We start from the raw sequence: 8,078 nt of genomic DNA, 5'->3' as shown, positions 1-8,078 counted from the left end.
TGCACATTCTTCTCCAGATGCTTGCAAACAACAGAGATCTTGTGGTCCAGAACTTCCTCATGATTTGGCATAGAGTAAACAGATAAAGTTCATGAAGAGGATTTCTTGCAAACATGGAATGGGTTTGCAATTCAATTTTTCCCTTTTTCCCTGTTTTCAAATACGAATGTGTCAGACTCCTCCCTCCACAGGTGAAGTCAGCAAATTGGTGGAGACATTACAGAGACTGACTTTCAGGAAAAGGGGGAAAAATTATTTTATTTTTTTCTAATTCTGAGCACCATTACCCCTCACCTCTGAACCAAGAAAGACTTTACGTGGTGTCATAATTTAGCAAATTACTTCCTCAAAGGAAGGTCAAACATTTTACCATTTGATCAATAGGAAGCGACTTACAAATCATGTGTATTGATCATTGTAATCATTCAGAGGAATGTAGGGCAGACACTAAAATCACATGCACTTAGTCTTAATTGCCCACATTAAAGCAATTATGTCCCAAAACTGTCATTGTCTAATGCTATGCACACTACCCAGCATGGTAACTTTTAGCCATACATATTTAATCATAAATCAGCCTCTTAGGTCTATTGCACTAAAGACTTACAATATTGCTGTAATTATGCAAATATAACTACATCTTTTTTCATCAATGTGTAAGATCATGTTGCTTTGGGGAGCCAAGTGGAGGAAAATAAACCCCTATATTAATGCAGCTGGCATTTAATACATATATTTTATGGCTGTGCTGTGTGTTCATGACACAAGTACTTAAAGTGACCTTAAATTGCTAATGAACAGAGAGCCTTTGTAAAAGCAGTCACAAGTCAAGGACTTGTAGATAAAACTTGTTGAGAGGTACATTGATGGTAGGCTTGTGTCAGGAGAGTGCTATTTGTTCAAGGATGTTTATAAACATTATTTTCCAGAGGATCATTTCAGCTAAAAGTGTCTCAGACAAATACCAATTGGTAGAATGAAAATAAATGTTTTCTGATCTTGTTAACATAAGGTGGGTGCCTTTTTCATTTTGTCAAGGAAGCCAGTGTGTTTTCTCAGGAAAGTTTTGTTTTGATGAAGTAAAGATTGGTCAGGATTATATTCCTTTTACCATTCCAGAAACTATTTCTAAACAGATCTGAAAAATGAACAATTCTTGGTTTGCTACATACCTTGTATTTTGCAAACAAGAATGTTTGAAATCACAGTTCTTATCTGATATGGAACAGCCAAATTTAAGAATTTCTCAGAAAATATGAGCTAAAGTCCCTTAAAATTAAGGAGAGCAATTTTCCTGCCTTCCTGGGCTGAGATCTGGACTTGAGTCAGTCAATTCCCAAGCAGCTTTCCAGAAACATAATCTAATACAGCCCATAACAGAACAGGTCATGGAAAGAAAAAAAATATAGAAGAGACTGCATTGTAACACAAGAGAGCAAAAGAAAGGATCATCTACAGCCTGCTTTCAGTTCTTGAGTCGCCTCTGAAGGAGTGCAGAGCAGGCTGTGCTCTGGCTCTGCATGCAGAGCACAAAGGGAAGGTGCAGAGAGGGAAGACAGGCTGCTGGGATTGCCAGGTACCCCCACGTTACCATTTCCTGCTCCTCCGGGCCTTATGGGAGCCTGAAACATCACATCATCTAGCAAGGACTGATCACATCAGCAGTTCTGCAAAATGTTCTTGCACCTTCTCAGTCTTCAGCACGGTGGGCTGCTGACACACAGGCCTGAGGGTACTTCTGAGAAACCTCAAAAGGTAATGAGACACACTGCCTTTTTGGCAACAGGCTCCAGATAAGGCATGTGCAGCTTCGCTGGGAGACGTGCAAGCCGCAGGTCTCTCTACAGGCTTCAGAGCTGCAAGAACAGGGAACTGTGCATGGAAGCTAAGAGCTAAATTGACTCATTCCTGAGAAGATCTCTGACTCCAAATCTCAGGAAAACTTATTTTAACAAGTTTTTGAAAATATCAGCAACATTTCTGATCTTCTGGGGGTCTCAACCTGTTCAAAGCAGCAATGTGTAGGGCATAAGATACCCTGTCAGTCACATCTGTATCCAGGTGGGCACTGAATCACAATTAATTTAGTATTAGGGCCCTAATATTTAGGGGTTTTAAAAGGGAGAAAGTAAGCAGTTTCTCTCAGAAGCCATTAGCCCCAAAACAGTGATTTGAGCATTAAACACCGAGCAGAGGAGAAAGATGTTTCAGTGGAGGAAAAAGGACATAAAATGTATGAGCTCAAAATGGTTGCACCAAATCTGATCAGAGTATCAGTAACCAGGTTACATGCCAGCCATCTGGCATACCAGTAACCTGGATATGGCCACTTTGGGGGCATCTTCCCCGTGTCTCCATGCACAGGGTGGTGCATGGGTGGTGAGGTGCTGCAGCATGCCTGATTGCTCGGGAATCCCAGCACTTCCTGCACTCGCTCGTTCTTTCAAGTAGCAATGAAGTTGTTTGGCTGGATCCTTTATGAAAGTTAAAATTGGTTTATCATTTTCTTTTCGCTTCTCACACCTTATCTAGTTTCTACATTCTTCCCACTTCAGTAGTCAAAGTGATTGAAAGCCGAAAACTGAGCAGATCTGTCCCTGCAGCAACTTTCCTCGCGTTTCTCATTTAGCGTTTTATCAAACGGGCTCTTTGTCTTTGCAGTCCCCTGATGTTGCCTCTGTTACACGGTGATATTCTTCAGGTCATGGGGGTTAAAAGGAGGCTAAAAAAGAGATCATATTGGACTTGCTTTACACAGACATGTAGCATTAGACCCAATGCCCAATAGAGGAAAGATATACTACTCCTATTTGATGAGCAGCAGGCCAATAAATTCATTAATCATCATTTTATGCCTCATCAAACACTACCCAAGTTCCTCCATGGGAGTTATACAAATTAGCCACTGAAAAGGCAGTAATTTTAGTTTAGCTAGGTAAGTGCTTTTTGATTGCCTTCCTGAACAATGCTTCCCTTGACAAGCTAATAAATCAGCCCTTTCTGAATCAGAAGTGCAGCAAGTGCGAACAATAACTCCACATAGTTTCTCCGCTGATTTCAGCTGGAAGGCCTAAGAGGATGATCTGGGATCAAAGTCTCTTACTTTATTGCAGAGCAAAAGCTTTCTTTATGAAGAAGAGCTACAGAGAAATGAGGGAAGGGGGATTTTTTTAATCAATTAATGAGAGAAAAAGTCTTGAAACAAAAAGGAGGCCTAAGTCTCCGATTGCAGGGATGCTGGGAGGCCGGCAGGCCAGCTCGGGCAGGAGCCAGCCCTGCCGCAGGTGAGGCTGGAGGCATAAATCGAGGGGCTGCTCCTGTGGAGAGTTACAGATTACCAGGGCGAGTCAGAATACAGACTGTATTTAATCTGCGACCAATTGATTCCTTGAGTGTTTCAGGTATTTGTAGTGTAGGTTTAGATTTGTTGGGTGGCTTTACAGTGGGAAGCCTTGAGGCTGTACCGTCTTATCTTTTTTTCAAATTGCTGCCTTTGACAGTATCATTTTTTTTAACTTGGCCGTAAATCATTTCACTAATCAGCTGTCACCAGCCAACATGCATACATTGGCATTCAGCCGGAGAATTTGTTTTGGAAGGCCTTTAGCAACAAAAACTATGTTTGTATCAATAACCGTCTGTTAATGTCTCATGCATACGAATGTAGAACACGGGGGAGGAACAAGGGGAGACGGGCAGGAACGGAGAACAATTTTGGTGGAGGGAAGAGGGGAAGAGCATTAGTTGCCACGCAGGGCGCAGCCTCCCCACGCCCGCCGCGGCTCGGGCGAGGAGCTACGTGCGGTACCTGCGGCCGGGCCGGGCTGCGCGGAGCCCCCGCCGGTCCGCAGCGGCGGAGCTCGGTGCTTCCCTCTCCCCGAGTCTAGACCTGAGGTATTTTAAGTACAGTGTGTCTCTTCTCCTCTTCATTAACTTTCCCTCCACACATCACTGCATGCCTCTGAAAATAACTTGGCAAACTGGGAGCCGTTTATCTCTTTTATCTTGGGACCTGATCCAATTAAATAAGTGCACATTTACATTTGCATCCATCAGCCATGAGCGTGGAGAGGTCTGTGGTTAGCTTTAGGCAAATAAGAGCCAATTTCGGGGGAAAAGAGGTATCAGGACGATGCCGCTCCCTTGCCGTCGCGGACGCAGGGGCGAGCCGAGCCAGGCCGGGCTCGGGGCAGGATGCGGCCCCAGCCGGCCCTTGCCGGGCTGCCCGCGCCACGGCACAACGAGGTGGTTATTGCACAAGTGCCTGCATCAACCCGAGCCGGGCTCCCGGCACGCTGCGAGTTCGCACATGCTCTAATTATAACAGATGAGTAACGCCGTGTGGAGGACATTTATTTTCTGGTAGTTGGAGGTGAAGGGATCCTCGGCTGAGGAGGCTGGAAGCGCCTGGCGGGGTACGAACCCGGGGAGTCGCTGAGCATCCCCGCACCAGCCTCCCGAGTTCGGCCCTGCCGAGGCGAACCCGCAGAGATTTCCCTGGCACAAAAAAGCGGGAGGAGGCGAGAGTGGCTCGGGCAGCCCCTCGCCCGTAAACTGGCCGTGAAAATAGCGCGGGTTGCTCCCGTTGAGTACCGGGCATTGAGCGAACGCGGCCGCCCCCCAAAAGAGGGGACGGGGAGCGGGATGCAGGTGACCTCTCGGCACCTCCTGCGCGGCTCTCCGCGCCTTTCCGACCCCGCTGCCTCCCGCCCCTTGCGGGGCCCGGCACAGCCCTCCCGGGGGACTCCGCGGCCGCGCAGGGAAACGCTTCTGCCTTCGGGAGAAAAGCAGAAGGGCCCATGTTGGGGGCCCCTCGCTCCAGCGCTAGGTGGTCCCGCGGAGGTATCGCCGAGGGTGCTGGGTGCAGCGAGGGAGGCCGAGGATGCCTTAGGGTGCCGGGGCTCCAGCCGCAGCCTCGGAGCAGGGACAGGGACTGGGAACGGCGCTGTGGGACTGCCGGGGGCGGAGGAGGCGCCTGCGGAGCGCTCTCGGGCAAGAAAAGGCAGAGCCTGCGCAGGAGCCTCTGCCGCGGCCGCCCCGTCGGGCAGGGCCCGCACCTCGGCCAGGCGCGGCCCGTTCGTCCCTCCCGGTCCCGGGCGAGCTCTTTCCCTGGCAGAGAAAGGTCCCCGGTTTGAGTCGGGCCGCGCCGCCGAGCGGCCGCTTCCGCGCCCGCGGAGGCGCGGTGGAGGAATGCGGGGACAATGCGCCATCTGTCACCGCCGGGTCGCGCCGCGGCCGGGAGCGCCGCCGAGGGCGCTGATTTATGCTGAATGCGCCTTAGAAGATCTCGATGTAGACTTTGTCTTTCTCTGTCAGAGCCAAGTAAAAAGAAACAGCTGGCCTGAATTTTTAGCACCCATAATTAATTAAGAGCTTCATTCCTGGGATTTGATGATTCAATAAAGCAAGACCCTTATTCCCCTATGTGATTCCAGTGAATATCTACTCCACTCCAATCCTTTTGGGTCCCAAGATAGGGCAGATTAACACTCTTTTTCTGTGGGAGAGAAGGGAAAAAATGCCTCAAGATTGCATCTGAGGCGCACACAAAAGGTAAATTCAAAACTGCCACTTGTTCTCTGCAAAGGCTCCTTATTCTCCGCCATTGATGTATTTGTGCCAGGTTTTAAAGAAACCAGAGGGGGGATGAGGAATTAACATATTGCTCATTTGGAAAAACAGCCGGTTCTGGTTTTGGTAACACTTGTTCCCTTGCCAGCCACAGATGTCCTTACTAATAATCGTGGCAGGTTACAGAAAGAGGGGAGCGGGAGGGGGATGGTGAGGGGGGCGGGCGGGCTCCCCGGCACTCCCGTGCTGCTCCAAGCCTGGCCCGAGCCAGGCTGCTGCTGCTGGGGCGGGCGGAACACCGCAGAGCCGGGCGGAACACCGCGGAGCCGGGCGCACCGCACCCCGGCTGAGGAATACCCGCGGCTGCGCACCCGCGCTGGGCGCCGGCCGGACCGGGCCGTGGGGACGAATTTTCCTTTGTTTTCTTTCGTTTTTGTTTTCTTTTTTTTTTTTTTTTTTTTTTTTGTTTTGTTTTGTTTTGTTTTGTTTTTTTTTGTTTGTTTGTTTGGGGTTTTTTTGTTGTTTTTTTTTTTTTCCTAAACTCGTCTTAGTTTTGCGTTGAAGTTCCTGTACTTTTCCCTTCTGCAAACCCCTGTGATATTTTTTTATTCGTCTCCTTTAAACTTGCTGACCGTGTGATTTCCCGTGTTTTCTTGGCGCAGGGGCTTTCACGTACTTCCTAGGCACGGCAAGAGAAGATGCTGCTCAGAACCTCTCGCCGGGGCGGGGAGGTGTGCGGGGGGAGCTCCAATAAGCCAATTAGACGCGACCGCGCCGTCCCGGCCGCGGCGGAGGCTCCGCGCCGAGCGGGAGCCCCGTAGGTTAATCGTGACAATTGGAAAGGCAACACTCGCGGGGAGAGCAGCGGGGGGGATGTAAACACGGTCCGGGGTGTTGAGGGTCTAAATTAGGATTTGTTTTGTTTTTAAGCGTGAAGGAGGAAGCAGCAGGGCTGCGCCAGGCTCCCCGCCTCTCTCGCCCTCCGTCCCCGCGATTGAGAATCGGGGCTGGAGGTACAGGGGGCTCCCTGCCGGAGCCCGGGGGCTGTGCTGGGCCGCACCCCCAGCTCTGTCTCTTTGCTTCCAGGACTGAGAGAATTTCGCCGTGGCTGGGATGGATGGGAGCAGTGGCTGCAGCCCTGGGCTCGCAGTCCACCTGGGGTCGGTCCCTCATTCCGGGCGCGCTGAGGTGTCGGTAGGCCCATCGGAACGGGCACACCTGACCTCGGGACACTTGCCTGGCTTTCTCCGGGGAAGCCTCATCCTTCCCCGGGGTCAGGGCGCTTGGCTGGGACGGGCGAGGAGGGGAACGTCCCCCGGGCTCCCCGAGGGGAGCTGCGCTCCCTGCCCGGCGAGTGCCGCTTGCCGCCGGGAGCCCCGCTTGTCTCCTCTGGGGTCCCGGATCCTCGGCCCGCGGTCGGGACCTGGGGACTGAGCTGCTCCTGTGGGCCCAGCCGGGCCAGCCGCGCCACCACGCCTGTCGGCCGCGCTGGGGGGTTTTGGGGGGATGTGGGACTGTCACCTGCGGGACAGGGCGGCCCCGCTGCCACCTGCGCCGCTCCACCCGCGCCGTCCAGGCGGGCAGCGGAGGGGTCGCGGCGCCCCCGCCCCAGCAAGGGCCGTGCCGTGGGGCCCGGGACGGCAAGGGGAGGGAGCGGGCATGGAAAGGGGCCAGCGCTTTCTTCCGGGAGCGGAGCTTGGGCCGTTCCCACCTGCATCCCTGGGCAAGCACCTGCTGCCAGGCGACCTGATGAAAGCCCAGGCTGGAGGAGCCCACCTCCATCCCCTGTCTTCCCCCTCAGCTGCCCAAAAAGCGCTTCGCAGCGGCAGCGAAGCCCTCGCTCCCCAAAGCTCCGCGGGGCAGCCGCGGCCCGGGAGGGCTCCGCTCCCAGCGGAGAGTCGCTCCCGGCTGCTCCGAGGGCTGCTCCCGAGTAACCTACGGCAGCTCTAACTGGCAGCAGGCGTTATTTTCATTTTAATATATCCTCACTTTTTTTTTTTTTCTTTTTTAAACAACAAATTAACATGCCAGAGGCAAAAAAGGCGAATGCTGCCCCCTCCCCCCTACTCTGTTACGGGAAAGAAACTGGTAAATTCGTGCTTATGTTAAAGAATGGCTATACAGTATATCTCCTGTGGCAGGGGAAAAGGGTGATGAATAAAATTGTTGTATGAAATCGTTTGGGTTACAATAATAGTTATGGTTTAAAATAGGCGACAGGCTGCAACCTAAAGGAAACGGTTAATTCCCTTAGGAATTTATACATCAAACGAAAACCGTATTGAGATCGCTAATAGACCTATTCAGAATAGCCCTGAGTATAAGGAATAAGGCTTTTGAACGAGCGAAGCTCCTAAGCTGCTTTGCAAAATAGCTTTTTCAGAGATCGGAAGATCAGCTATGGAAAGGTAGCGCGACAATTAAAAAAAAAATCCATAGCTAGATGAATAATTGAAACCTATTTATTTTGAGGTTAGTCGTTCCTCTGCGGAACCTGTTATCTAGGG

The sequence above is a fragment of the Ammospiza nelsoni genome, chromosome 13, assembly GCF_027579445.1.
Source record: "Ammospiza nelsoni isolate bAmmNel1 chromosome 13, bAmmNel1.pri, whole genome shotgun sequence".
Taxonomy (NCBI): Eukaryota; Metazoa; Chordata; class Aves; order Passeriformes; family Passerellidae; genus Ammospiza; species Ammospiza nelsoni.
The sequence above is the reverse complement of the archived record's forward strand: the minus strand, read 5'-3'. Positions refer to the sequence as shown.